At 35.7% G+C, this 13,863-nt stretch overlaps 1 long non-coding RNA gene and 1 pseudogene across 6 annotated transcripts; both read right to left on the reverse strand.

Annotated features, from left to right (window-relative positions):
• Positions 1 to 512: 512 nt before the first annotated feature.
• LOC110689152 lies at positions 513 to 3,984 on the reverse strand. 6 transcript variants are annotated; one of them, XR_002504821.1, is made up of 5 exons: positions 1,609 to 3,972; positions 1,443 to 1,516; positions 1,057 to 1,155; positions 919 to 954; positions 513 to 826 (listed from the first exon to the last, which is right to left on the reverse strand). It is a non-coding gene; the product is annotated as an uncharacterized LOC110689152 (long non-coding RNA). The 6 variants fall into 6 exon arrangements; XR_002504818.1 differs by having other exon boundaries at positions 919 to 1,155; positions 1,609 to 3,975; XR_002504820.1 differs by having other exon boundaries at positions 513 to 954.
• Positions 3,985 to 10,745: 6,761 nt separating this feature from the next.
• Positions 10,746 to 12,133, reverse strand: LOC110689095 (annotated as a pseudogene).
• Between the last annotated feature and the right edge of the window lie 1,730 nt (positions 12,134 to 13,863).

Raw genomic sequence — 13,863 nt, forward strand, 5'->3', positions numbered from 1 at the left:
AGTCCAAAGAAACAACCCCTTCACAATAAATTGTCTCACTGACTTCTGCCTGACATGGATGTGTCGCTTCTTGCCATTGTAGACACTATTCTTACACTACAACAAAATAAAGCAAAGGTTACACTGAAAAACTATTGCCTAATATCAAAAAAGTGTTGCCTTGTAGCTAAGGCAACACATATGAGGCGTAGTTTATGCCCCCGTTGTCTATTCCTAAGGCAACACATTTTAGTTCAAAGGCAACAATTTTAAAAGCCAAGGTATAATGATATCTAAGGCAACACTTTTACAAAGGCAACAAAAGAAAATTGTTGCAATCTTAGAAAACAATTAAAAAAATGTTTTCTTCTATAATAATATGCATCAAGCTCTTTATCTGTTGTATTAGATAGTAATAATACAATATTGTTGCCAAAAAATCTGAAAGACAACACTTTAAAAATTTTTGTATATGAAATGAAAGAAATATAATGAATAAACGTGTGAACTGAACAATGGAAGAAAAATTAATCTAAATGGAAGCTGAACATCAATATAGATGTAAAATTTTTTATATCATAACGCATGTGAACACATCTATCAAAATCCAAAAACAATATCCAAGTAAATATACTACACAATGTGTCTACCCTAAAAAAGCTAAATAGATTCACAAACTAGTACATTATTAGTACCACTAATTGTTCGTATCTAATTGTATATACAATGGAGGGATTGTAACGTCCAAAGCGGGAAACAAGTCAATTGACTATAGACAATCTAAAGCTCCAATAAATCAACTCTCTTTCTCTGTCTTCAATATATATCTTTCTTCCATGTGCTTTACCTGTAATACCAATCAAATAAAAAAGTTAAAGAATAATATAGTTTTTCAAAATTTAAGATAAATAATTGAAATTCTAAACAAAGAATTAAAACCTTTGGCAGCCTACAATGTCATATGACAGGAATCAGCTTCACCGTAATTGAATAAAAAATGTTAGCTTCACTGTAATGAATCAGAACCACTTTACACTCAGAGCTCAACGTCAAAGAAAAAAAAGGTATCATTCTTACCTCTCCTGGTCCAAGGAATAAAAATCTATGTTCTGCCAAGGTGCCACCAACTAATTTCAGTGCCAAAAGAATTCTTGTTAGGACAATAGATGTAGTCCCCTATGCAGAGAAGAATAGAATTGAAAGAAAAAAAAAAAGGGGGTTAGAGCTGACACAAAGTAAATTATTACATAAAAACGTATCTATCTCATTACATACATGAATATCACCATTGAACTAACACACGATAACTTGTTGAGTATTTTGAGAGCAGCTTGAAGGCATTATGGTTGGTAGTCTTTGAATTTCAGTTATAAATCCAATTAAATTTTAAAATATGAAAGGATACAGATTACTTTAAATAATGGAAATTATAATCATAGACAGTAGTAAGTCTAGTAACAAACCTGTATAACAAGAACTTTTCTCCATAGTTTTGCTTTACTGCACTCATGAACTCCTCAAGAAGCTCATCATATTACTACAAAAAAAAGTTATGTAACCTCAATCTATAATGTAACGAATTTTTCATTACATGTATCAAAGAAAAAAAATTAAAAAAAGCTTTACAACCTTCCAAGTGGCTCTTCTTTGTCATAGACCAATGTAGAACTCATCGTTAAGCATTTTCTCGTTGTAAGTCCTGACACCAGTGGTTATTGGCAAACACTGAAACAAGAGAGGTAGGATGAACCTTCTCAAATTATATATTCAACATAATAAATTCACAAAGGATCTATTTTTCCACAAACATGTTCATTTTTACAACTGTGAAATCACACAAGTTTTACAATAATAATGATCTATTTAGAGCTAGGGCACATCTAACCACCTGACAACCAAGATAACCGAGCCCCAAAATCCGTTTATAATCTGGCACAACTATAACTTGTATGGTTCTCTCAAGCTAATTTCTGAAAACATCAAGAATTCTTCTCAATCACTTCAAGTTTAGAAATGCACCAAAATCAAGCATTTGTTTACAAAAGACACCAGTATTTCCAAATCCACATATTAATTTAAGAAGTAATTAATTTGTAAAAAATGTAGGGAAAATAGAATAAAAATAAAAAAAGAAAAGGCACAGTATTCATTTTAGCAACCCTACCCAACTCAATGCAACAACCTCACATAGGCATCAAGAGAACAATAATAACCTCGTTGCGATAGAACCAAGTTAGCAGACCACAGAAATTTCTAGAAGGCATAACTTTCAGCACACAATTCCAAATTGAGAAATATTTGAGCCTAGATTGGATAACTTTTCAAGATCTATAACTTTTATGAAGGGGCTAGGGGCTAAAAACGACTGTAGGTCCATAATTTTGGGACGGACAGAACTGCAGCTATGGGGCAACTGCAAAGTAACAATAGCAGCAATACAACATGGCAACAACAACATTATTACATGCAGCAATAATTTCAGACAAAATACAGTAGCAATTGAACAGAAAAACTATAGCAGCAATGTTAACACTCAAGCAACAATAATACAGAGTAGACAATAACACTAACTCAGCTTTTTCCACATAAAAGCAATGCTAACACCAAACTCTCACACACAACCTACATTCTTGAACATCTATGTAGAATATGTCTTGATTAAAGAAATTAGTTAATCGCATGCAAATTATTCCATCTAAACATTATTGTACCAAATTGCATCCAACAAAATATTGTATGTGAATTATTTCCATCAATAAACACATGTAATCAAGTGGAGATGTCAATAAAATGGCTACAGATCTTAAGCAACAATTGAATGTACAACAGCTCATATATTAACGAAATAAATGCAATTCTGAAATCTAACATTACTACAGTATCATACAAGCAAATTCAAGTTAAGCAGGATAAATAATGACTATATTATCTGGTCATTAATTTCATAAAGAAGGTGGGCTGAGCTTGTAATCCTTTTTTCTTTGAATTTTGATTGATAGAAATCAATTAATTAATTTCATTCCTAAAGATAACTTACACCAGTGGCTGATCCAGAAAACCAATATTATCAATTCCTAAGGAAAAAAAAATCGAGAAAACCAATATTATCAATTCCTAAAAAATTTAGAAACCCTAACTCTCTAATTTGATAAACTAAATAACAAATCATCAATTTCAAGCAACATCCACACTAACTTGATAGATTAAATAACATAAACAAGTAATTTATGCACAAAATCAGCCCAACAACTCATGTAGAATAACAAATTAAAAGCTTAAAAATCAATAGTTAAGTATGATTACAGAATTAACTTGTCTAGAGTGTGGCTGTGCGGTGGCTAGAGACTGGAGTGCGGTGGCTGGAGACTGGAGTGCGGTGGATGGACGGTGCGGCGGCAGGTTGGCACACAGGTAGCAGCGGTGGCTGGCAGTGGCAGATTACCCATTGAAGAGAGAGAAGCGTTTCTCGCTGCGCTTTTTTGTCTTTTTTTTTTTTTTTTTTTTTTTTCGTTGTTAATTATGAGTAACTGATTCTTAGCGGAAAAACCCAAAAAACAATTCACCATTTTCGCGGTAATTGATTGTCTTTATTTATTTTATTTTATTTTTTTGAGATAAAAGTTCTACAGTAATGTTTTTTTTTTTTAAAGAAAGTTCTAATTTTTATCTCTTAATTATGAATATATGAGGTTTTTTATTTCAACTATTAAAGAAAAAAAAGTGAGTTTTTTATAACTATGTTTAGAAGAAAAAGGTTTAATTTTTTTTTTAAATAAGGATAATGGTCTAATTTTTATCTCTTAACGAGTTTTATGTTATGATTTCTATTTTTCTTACAAAGTACTCTGTATATTTTGAATATTTGATAGGTTATTTTGATCAATGTCTCAATGAGTTATAAAAGTTAAATAACTTCATATTATTTATAAAATAATGTGGCACATTGATTACTTTTGAAAACGATAGTAACTCGCCCTATATTAAATTAAATCAGTTTTAAATCATATTTTCATATTTAAGCTCCCTATTTCTGATCAAGATATGCCAATTATAGGAATATACAATTTTATCCAAAATTGTCAAGATAAATATACGGGCTTCTAAAATAATCTTCTAATTGATAAACCAATACAAGGTGAAATTCAAATAGAGTTGTAAATGATCTATATGTACCAATTAGGTTTCAAACCTAATAGTATTGTACTTAAAATCATATAAACATGATGAGCCTAAATCATTTCATTCTGCAACTAACTTGTTTTACCCGAATCGCTTATAATTAACCTGCCACAAGTTTAACTCAAATTTTATTGTGTATAACCCACCAAAATTTTAACTGAAATCATATAAACCCGGCCACCCATTAGAACCGTTTTTACCTATAAGTCTATTACCCATTATATCCAAACTATTTACAACGAACCCACAACCTGTTTAACCCTAATCACTTTAGTGTGACTCATACTATATGGTACATTAAATTGTCGATAATTCAACACCAATTTGATTTAAAAATAATAAGTTGATAGGTAATGATAAGAATGAAAATGATAATGATACGATGACCCATGAATGACTTAATGTGATAACTCAACGCCCCTTAAACCTAAAATCATTGACACGTTTGGTATTTTGTTAAAAAAAAAAAATACAAATTTTGTTCAATATTTTTTTTCCTTTATCAAATACAATTTTTTTTAATTATATATGTTGTTAAATAGGTATTATAATATAATGCTTTTATAATATAAACTTTTATATTTTTATATAGACAACAATTTGATTGTTGTTATCTTGTAGGGTAACATATGAAATAAATGTTGTCTTATGTAAGAGAAAAGACTACATTTTATAATATTGTTGTCTAACATACTCTAAAGCAACACTTTTGCAACGGTTGCATTGTCATGTACTATAGATTGGTATGATCAAGGTAACAAATAAGAATTGTTGCCATTTCCTACAAAAGACAACATTTGTTATTTTGTTACAATTTTATGTGTTGCCTATTCTTATTTTTTTTGTAGTAATTAGCAACACAAATAGCAGCCTGTGAATCACAATGCATAGAGACCGGTGGTGTTGGTTTCCCCCACAAAGGGATGTCAGCCAATAAGTTTCTCAACCAGTCCGCTTCTTGGGTAACAAGATCCAAAGCTATGAACTCTGCTTCCATTGTAGACCTGGCAATACATGACTGCTTCGTAGACTTCCATGATATAGCACTACCACAAAGAGTAAAAACATACCCACTAGTAGAGTTCACTTCATCACTGGAACTAACCCAATTAGCATCACAATACCCTTCTAGAACCAAAGGACGACCAACAAAGTCTAAACCCCAATTCATGGTTCCACGAAGATATCTCAGAACACGTCTCAAAGCTACCCAATGAGAGTCACTTGGGCAATGAGTGTACCTGCTAAGCCTGCTTACAGCAAATGCAATGTCTGGGCGAGTGCAATTCATCAAGAACATCAAGCTCCCTATTACCTTAGCATACTCTTCTTGAGAAACAGTCTTTCCCTGATTTTTCTCTAGAGCTATACTGCTGTCATAGGGAGTTTTCAAAGACACAACATCAAAGCAATCAAATTTTTTCAATACTTTCTCAACATAATGAGACTGATTCAGAAAATAACCCTTCTTGGTCTTTAAAACCTTAACACCAAGAATCACATCTACTTCTCCCAAATCTTTCATCTCAAACTTAGAAGAAAGCAATTTCTTAGTTTCACTTATAGCACTTAAATCAGCACTAAATAACAACATGTCATCCACATACAGGCAAATCATCACACAATAATTACCAAACATTTTAGAGTAAACGCATGCATCACTACCATTGACAACAAAACCGAAACTAAGAATGGTACTATGAAATTTTTCATACCATTGCTTTGGTGCCTGCTTTAGTCCATACAAGGACTTCTTGAGCCTACATACCTAGTTCTCCTTTCCAGGAACTACGAACCCAGGAGGTTGCTCCATATAAATTTCCTCTTCCAAATCACCATTCAAGAAAGTTGTCTTGACATTCATATGATGCACAAACAAATTAAATGATGATGCTAAGGCAAATAAAGTACGAATAGTAGCAATCTTAGTCACCAGAGAATAAGTGTAGAAATAATCAATGCCGTATTTTTGAGTGAACCCTCTAATCACCAATCTGGCCTTGAACCTTTCTACAGTACCATCTGTCCTCATTTTCTTCTTGAAAATCCACTTGCACCCTATAGGTCTGCTTCCCTTTGGTAAGTCAACAAGTTCCCAAGTCCCATTCTACATGATGGACTCAAGCTCACTATCAACTGCTTCCTTCCAAAGGCTTGCATCATTCGAGTTCATAGCTTTTTCGAACGTTTTGGGATCTTCATCTACAACCTGAAGACAAACCATGACCTCATCTAGACCATCCTCACTTTCCATTTCAGTTAGGAATGCCGTAAGGAAATCAGGGCCAAAAGTTGCTTCTGTTCTCTGTCTTTTACTTCTCCTAGGTTGAGTTAGTTCTTCAGCCCTGGGACAAGTTTCAACCTGCTCTGTAGACAAAGGAATTGAAGAAACATTGTTAGTAGCATCATTTTTCTTCAAAGGAAACACCTGTTCAAAGAACTCTGCATCTCGGGACTCGCTTATGACATTGTCGCCTAGGCTCATGAACCTGTAAGCAGCACTGTTCTCAGCATATTCAATGAACACCGCATCAAACGTTCTCGAACCAATTGTCGACCGTTTGAAGGAAGGATATCCCACCTTTGCTAAACACCCCCACACTTTCAAGCAACTCAGATTTGGGGCGTAACCTTTCCACAACTCGTATGGAGTCTTGTCTAACCTTTTGTGGGTAACTTTGTTTAAAACAAAATTTGCTGATAGTACAGCTTCTCCCCACATGTTGTCTAGCAACCCGGAACTCAAGACATAGCATTCATCATCTCCTTCAGAGTCCTATTTTTCCTCTCTGCGATCCCATTCTCTTGTGTGTGTACAGAGCTGAGACCTAATGAATAATGCCCTCAGTTTCACACACCCCTTTGAGGAAAGTTGAGTCGTACTCTCCTCCTCTGTCAGATCGAACCCTTTTAATTTTTCGATCCAGTTGTTTTTCAACTTCATCCTTAAACACAAGAAACTTGGATTCAGCTTCATCTTTTGACCTCAAAAGATAAACTCTGCAGTATCTAGAGTGATCATCAACAAAAGTAACATAATATCTTTTGCTACCCCTGCTTTCCAAGTTCTTAAAGTCAGCTAAATCAGAGTGAATTAGCTTTAGCAATGCAGTTTCCCTTTTTGTGACAGAATTGTAAGGTTTCTTCATAAACTTAGACTCTACACATACTTCACATTTTTCTAGTCCATCTAATGACATATTTGGGAGCAAATTTAAACGTTTCATACGTTTCAGTTTGGCAGCACCAATATGACTCAATCTAGCATGCCACAAATCAAAGGACTCATCCATATAAGCAAAAGTAGAATTTTTATTAATAGAAGATTCGGTTACAATTTCAAGGACAAAGAGACCCCCACTTAGGTACCCTTTGCCAACATATTCCCCATTGCGGGTTAGTACAAGTTTATTAGCATCAAAGACTAACTTAACTCCTACTTAGTTAAGCAAAGCACCATAAATAAGGTTCCTGCGAAGAGAAAGAACATACAGTACATTGTGTAGGGCCAGAGTCTTGCCTGAAGTCAGCTTAAGTATCACCTTTCCTCTCCCTAGCACCTCAGAGTTGCTAGAGTTCCCCATGTACACTTGTTCACCTTCCTTGTCTTCCTCCATAGTAGCGAATAGATCCTTGTTGGCACAAAAGTGTTTGGAGGCTCCTGTGTCAACAATCCACTCTGAGTTATTTTCTACCAAGTTGACCTCAGATACTACCGCAGAAATAACATCATCATCCTCATCCTCAGCTAGATGAGCTTGATTCTTAAATTTTCCTTTCTTCCCACCATTATTTTCTGATTCATCTTGCCTTTAACCTTGCAGTTCACAGCAAAGTGCCCCAATTTGTCACAGTTCCAACATTTGGTCTTGGACTTGTCAATCTTGCTTCTAGGCTTTAGTTTACCATTGTAGATTCCAGATTTTCCCTTTCCATCACGATTGTTAGGTTTCCTTTCATTGTCAGAATTGAGTTCTACCAGATTTGCTTTCACAGCCAATTCATTTTTCGGCTTGGGGGTAGAATCCTTAAGGCGATTTGCCTCTTCAATTTTCATATGACTCACCAACTCTTCGAGAGTTAGATCTCTTTTCTTATGCTTGAGGTGATTTCTATAATCAGATCAAGATTTAGGTAATTTCTCAATTAACACATTAGCCTGCAGGATCTCACACATCTTCATACCTTGAGCAAGAATTTCAGCAACATAATTTTCATACACGTGGACTTGTTCCATGATAAGTTTCGTATGAACCAACTTAAAATTCAATCCAGTCACATATTTCTTTTTCCCGGCATCATCAACCCCATATTTCTTTTCCAAAGACACCCAAATCTCCTTGGCAGATTTGACTTTAATATACAAATCAAAGATGTTATTTTTCATGTGGTTCAGAAGATGACCCCTAACAAACTTGTTATCACGTTTAAAATTCTTGATTTCAGATTCATTAGAAATAACAGAGGAAGTAGTCTGAATAGGGACAGATTCTTTATTCCCAGCGACAGGGGTACTAGGAATATCAATCATAGCATTGGTCTGAGTGATAAGTTTTGGGGCATCATTAAACAAGACATCAACATTCTTTGTGACCATCTCTTATAATTAATTCCATCAAGAGACTCAACCTTAGACAGATCTAGGTATAAACGAGATTGAGAATTGCTATTCATGATATCAACAGATCTAATAATAAATATTTCGCTTCTAAATTGTAGGAAAAATACCTGTTGAAATCAAGAACAACGACAAGCAATGTGTTACAATCAATCAAGATCCGACCTCCTTCTATTGTTCCGTGGTTTGGAACCCACTGCCTTAGAAGTGAAATACGCCACCACCGGTACAGATTTCCTAGTGACGCACGCCTCCCAAGTTTTACACAACGACCTTCGCAATTCGTGTACTCAAACTCGAAGGTTGGAATTGCTCAAGAACTATTCAGATCTCAAAGGGTAGGTTTGTGTTTAGGGTTTCCCTTATTTTATTTTTGACTCCAAAATTAATTGATAAAAATCAAAATAATAATGGACGATCGTATATATATATATGTCAACAACGAAGGAAAAACATCAAGTCTGACTTATATAAACATGAAGTATATAAATCTTCATGTGGGCCCAAAGGAATCAAAAGAAAATAAAAAAGAATCGTTGGTATTAAAGAAAGAAAGAAAAAATCGAAGAACCCACACCTCACAAACCGCCTCACACTTGACAAATTCCGCGGTCGCAGCCTTGAACCCGCGCCCGCAGCCTCTAACCCGCGGGTTTGACCTGTGACTGCCACAACAGGTGTTTGCTACTGCCTGCCCGCAGCCTACACCTGCGCCCGCAGCTCACACAAACACCCACAGCCGGAGTTTAACTCCTCTCACATAATGAAGTTCGGGTTTTGACACTCGGGGCTCGTAATCTATGTACTTGAGAAAGGTACGAACAAGGTAAGACAAGGCTAAGTACAAAAGATCATGAATTAATCCATTCGAATGCATTACTAGTGCTCAACAAAAACCTCATCCCAACTCCAATTTGAATAAAGATAAAACTAATCGGTTAAACTTGTAATTATCTTCTTGAAGAATAAACCAATTTGTAGCTCTATAAATATAACCTCCTGTAGACCTGTTGTACACATCAAACAATCATTGGTGTTGTTTAATTAGCATCGTCCGTCCCGAAAGCCTCGAGATATCGGCCACACACGCCTGTACAACAACATTGCAGGAGCTTTGAGACCCATTCGACCCCAAACTAGTTCGACTTCAACGAAGATCAGAGGTGATACGATACTGCCAGAGTTCACCATCAGAGTATTTACCGCCTCATGCGGAAGCTACATTCGAGCCCAGCCGTCACCAGAATTCCGACCACCGCACATCGGAGTAGCACATAAGCCTCGCCGCAACTGGAATTTCGACCACTACACATCGGAGCAATGTTCAGCCTTGCGCCATCTTGATCGGACAAGAGTACAGGGAATTGAACTTGATAGTGGATATGCTTTGAAACTTACTTGAAATTGCTTTAATGGCTGTTAATTTTGTGCTTCAATGGCTTTTTGAAAAGAAAAATACGGAGTGGTGAAGTGGTGAATAAGAGCACCCGCAATGGTGGGGTGACTCACAATTTTCTCTTCCCTATTTTTTCCCTCCACATCATATTCCACTATCTTGAGTCACCCTCTTGAGTCACTCCTTTTATTTTTCCTACAATGGTGAGTAACCCCACCATTCTCTCTCCTACTTTTATCAATACCCCACCATGTTTTGTCTCTCCTACCAATGGAGTTTATGTTTAATTGTTCTTCTAATAAACATGTTAGTTAAAGTAATGACATCTATAAGTTCTTGAATTTGTCATTAATTTAGTTTGCGTAATAATTATTTGTAATAATTATCAAAGTATTCGTAATAACGACATGATTAATTTAAATATTATTATAAAAATATATTGAAGACTTAACTATTATTACTCGTAAAATAACAATATCACATTTAATTCATAGACGGAACTGAAAAGAACACGGGAAAACATAACAATGAAAAAAATACATAAGAAAATAATTATCCGACTACTTGATATCGTCATTCATTACCAAAACGACTCCATACGTGCTCAACCAAGTCTTTTTTCAATGACACGTCAGTCTCCCTGTCTCGGACATTATTTCTGTTTGCCATGTAACTCGCTAAAATGAGATTATGTAGTCGTCCTTCTCTCACAGTGAATGGTTGGTTAATATCTTGGTTTGAAGATCCAGCTATATTTTGAGGTTGATCAGTAATAAATTCAGATGAATCGTAATGCAAATAGTTCTCTCGCTCATCTTCAACAATCATATTATGCATGATAATGCATGCCATTATAATTTTCCATAGGATTTCTGTCGACCATGCGAGAGCTGGTTGTCGTATTATTGCGAATCGAGCTTGTAACACTCCGAAGGCACGCTCAACATCTTTGCGATAACTTTCTTGCTTCCTCGTAAATAATCTTTGCTTAGCAGTTTGTGGAAGCTTGATAGCTGGGATAAATGCTGCCCATTTTGGATATATACCATCTGTAAGGTAGTATCCCATATTGTATCTATTTCCATTCACATTAAAACTCACCTCTGGGGCTTGACCTTCACAAATATCATCGAACATTGGCGACCGTTGGAGGACATTTATATCATTTAGTGAACCAGGTGTGCCAAAAAAAGCATGCCATATCCACAAGTCTTTGGAAGCAACAACTTCTAAAATTATGGTCGTAGTTTTACTTCTTCCTTGGTACATTCCTTTCCATGCACGTGGACAATTTTTCCACTCCCAATGCATGCAGTCAATGCTCCCCAACATACCGGGGAATCCACGAACATCACTTTCACGAAGAAGTCGCTCTACATCTGAAGGTGTTGCCCTCCTCAGGTACTCTTGTCCAAATTTAGAGATAACCCCTCAACAAAGTGCTGGAGACAATCTCTTGATGTACTTGTCGCGATTTTGAGGTATTCATCAACTGCATCGGCTGCTGTACCATAAGCCAACATCCTAATTGCCACAGTGCATTTTTGAAAAGCCAAAGCACCAAGTCTTCCAGTGGCATCAACCCTTTGTCGAAAGTATTCGTTACTTTCTCTTAGCTCCTCAACAATGCGCGTGAAAACGTGTTTACGCATGCGAAATCTTCGACGAAACATATCGTCATTATAAAGTGGGCTAGGACTGAAGTAGTCATTATATAACCGTGTATTAGCATCTTCACGATCTCTTGGTACGTACCACCTTTGCTTCTCAGGACCGGGAGTGATTGGGACCTGAAAAGTAGAGGTGACAAGGGGAATAATAGCTGAATTGTTCTCTTCCACAATTAATTCCTCTTCCTTACGCCTCTGAGTAATTGATTCGTGCCACTCAACATAGTCGTTCACCATATAATCGAAAATACCAGAACTTGATGAACTAGATGAATTTGAATCAGAATTCATTCTTGGGTATATATGGTAAGAGTTGTGAGACTGTTTTTGTGAGGAAGGGTATTTTTGGTTGTGTGTTGAACTACAAAGTGAATAGGCCTTATATAGATATTTATAAATGATTTTAAAACAATTATAGATGAGATAATGTATAAGCACAAAAAAAGTACAAGATGAGATTTCTGATAAGGTTTTCAGATTTCTATCCAATTACAAAACAAAGCATGTATTGGCACACAACTCTAGATGATGAGATGTTCTGATCATTTTGATCATATATCCTGATTTCTATCCAATTACGAATTATTATATAGGCATGCAACACTAGAAGATGAGATTTCCGGTAAGGTTTCAGATTTCCATCCAACTGCAAACCAATGTTTGTGCCCATATCTCTAGAAGATGAGATTAAAGAGAATGACTTCAATTATATTTAAATAGCATTAATTAAAACAAGTTTTACATATGCTTAGAAAATAATTGTTAAATCATACCAAATGAACAACAACATAAAAGGCAAACATTGAAGAAGCTTAAACTAACTTAAAATAATATTAAACTAACAACATAAATAACTAGCCTAAAAGGTGGCTGAACTCCTCTTTCAATTTTTGAAATAGTTGTTGGTCGTCTTCAGAGAGGTTTGGTTTTGCAAGTAGAACACTAAATAACTTGAACCTCTTTTCCTCCTCTTTCCTCTTTTTCTTCTCAACATCTCGCTCCTTTTGATAATCCAACATTTGTTGCACTACATCAGCTCGCTTCTCATCAACACTTTTGTATTGCTCCTTCATCACATTCATCTCTGATAGGGCTTGAGTAAACGAATCTAAACTACTAATTCTAGAACTAGCTACAGATTTACCTTTTCTTTTTGCCTTTTTCCACCCCATTTGGACGTCCACGACGACCTACTTCCGTTGGAGTATCTGGTTCTGATCTTTTGGAGCTATCCCTTTCACTAGTATTCGACACTTGCTTGTTTGTTGGCCTCCATTTATCAGATTTTTTTAACACATCCAATATACTAATTAAAGTGATCCGGGCTCCGTTACATGATGCACTATACATTTCTTGAGCTTCAGTCATGACATTGTAAGTGTTGGTACCACTTGCATTTCTACGTTGTCCGCAGCATAGCACCCAACCCATAGGTTCACATCTTTGTTTATTCTACCCCAACGACCTTTCATAGCTCTCAAGGTTCTGCGGCGTATAGTGGAAGAATTGTCTTTCCTGGCTTGCTCATACAAATCATATATGGATTTCCACATCATAGCCAACCTCTGATCAGTTGCTGTCTCCGGATCTTCAATCGCACATTCTATCCAAGCTGAGACAAGTGCGTCGTCTTCTTGTGCACCCCACTTTGCATTTGACGAGGTGATGTTGCTAACTTGCGGATCTTCACCATCAACGTCATCATCGTCATTTTCATGATCATTGACATTTCTTTCAGGAGGAGTTTTGTTGCTACTTCCATCTCCCCCAGGAGTTGTTGGACTATTCTCCACTTGGTTTCCAACGTGTTGAGACATTGGGAACATTAAACCAGAAGGAAAATTTTGGGGAATTTGATTCATGAATTGTTGTTGAAATTGGTTAGAAAACTGTTGTTGAAACTGGTTAGGAAACTGCTGATTAAGATTTATAATTGGTCGGTTAGGAATGTTATAATATAACATTTTTTGAACATTTGGATTAGCAAGACCATTTGGATCAAAGTGGAGATTAGCTTGAAT

The sequence above is a fragment of the Chenopodium quinoa genome, unplaced genomic scaffold (genome assembly GCF_001683475.1).
Source record: "Chenopodium quinoa cultivar QQ74 unplaced genomic scaffold, ASM168347v1, whole genome shotgun sequence".
In the NCBI taxonomy this organism is placed as follows: Eukaryota; Viridiplantae; Streptophyta; class Magnoliopsida; order Caryophyllales; family Amaranthaceae; genus Chenopodium; species Chenopodium quinoa.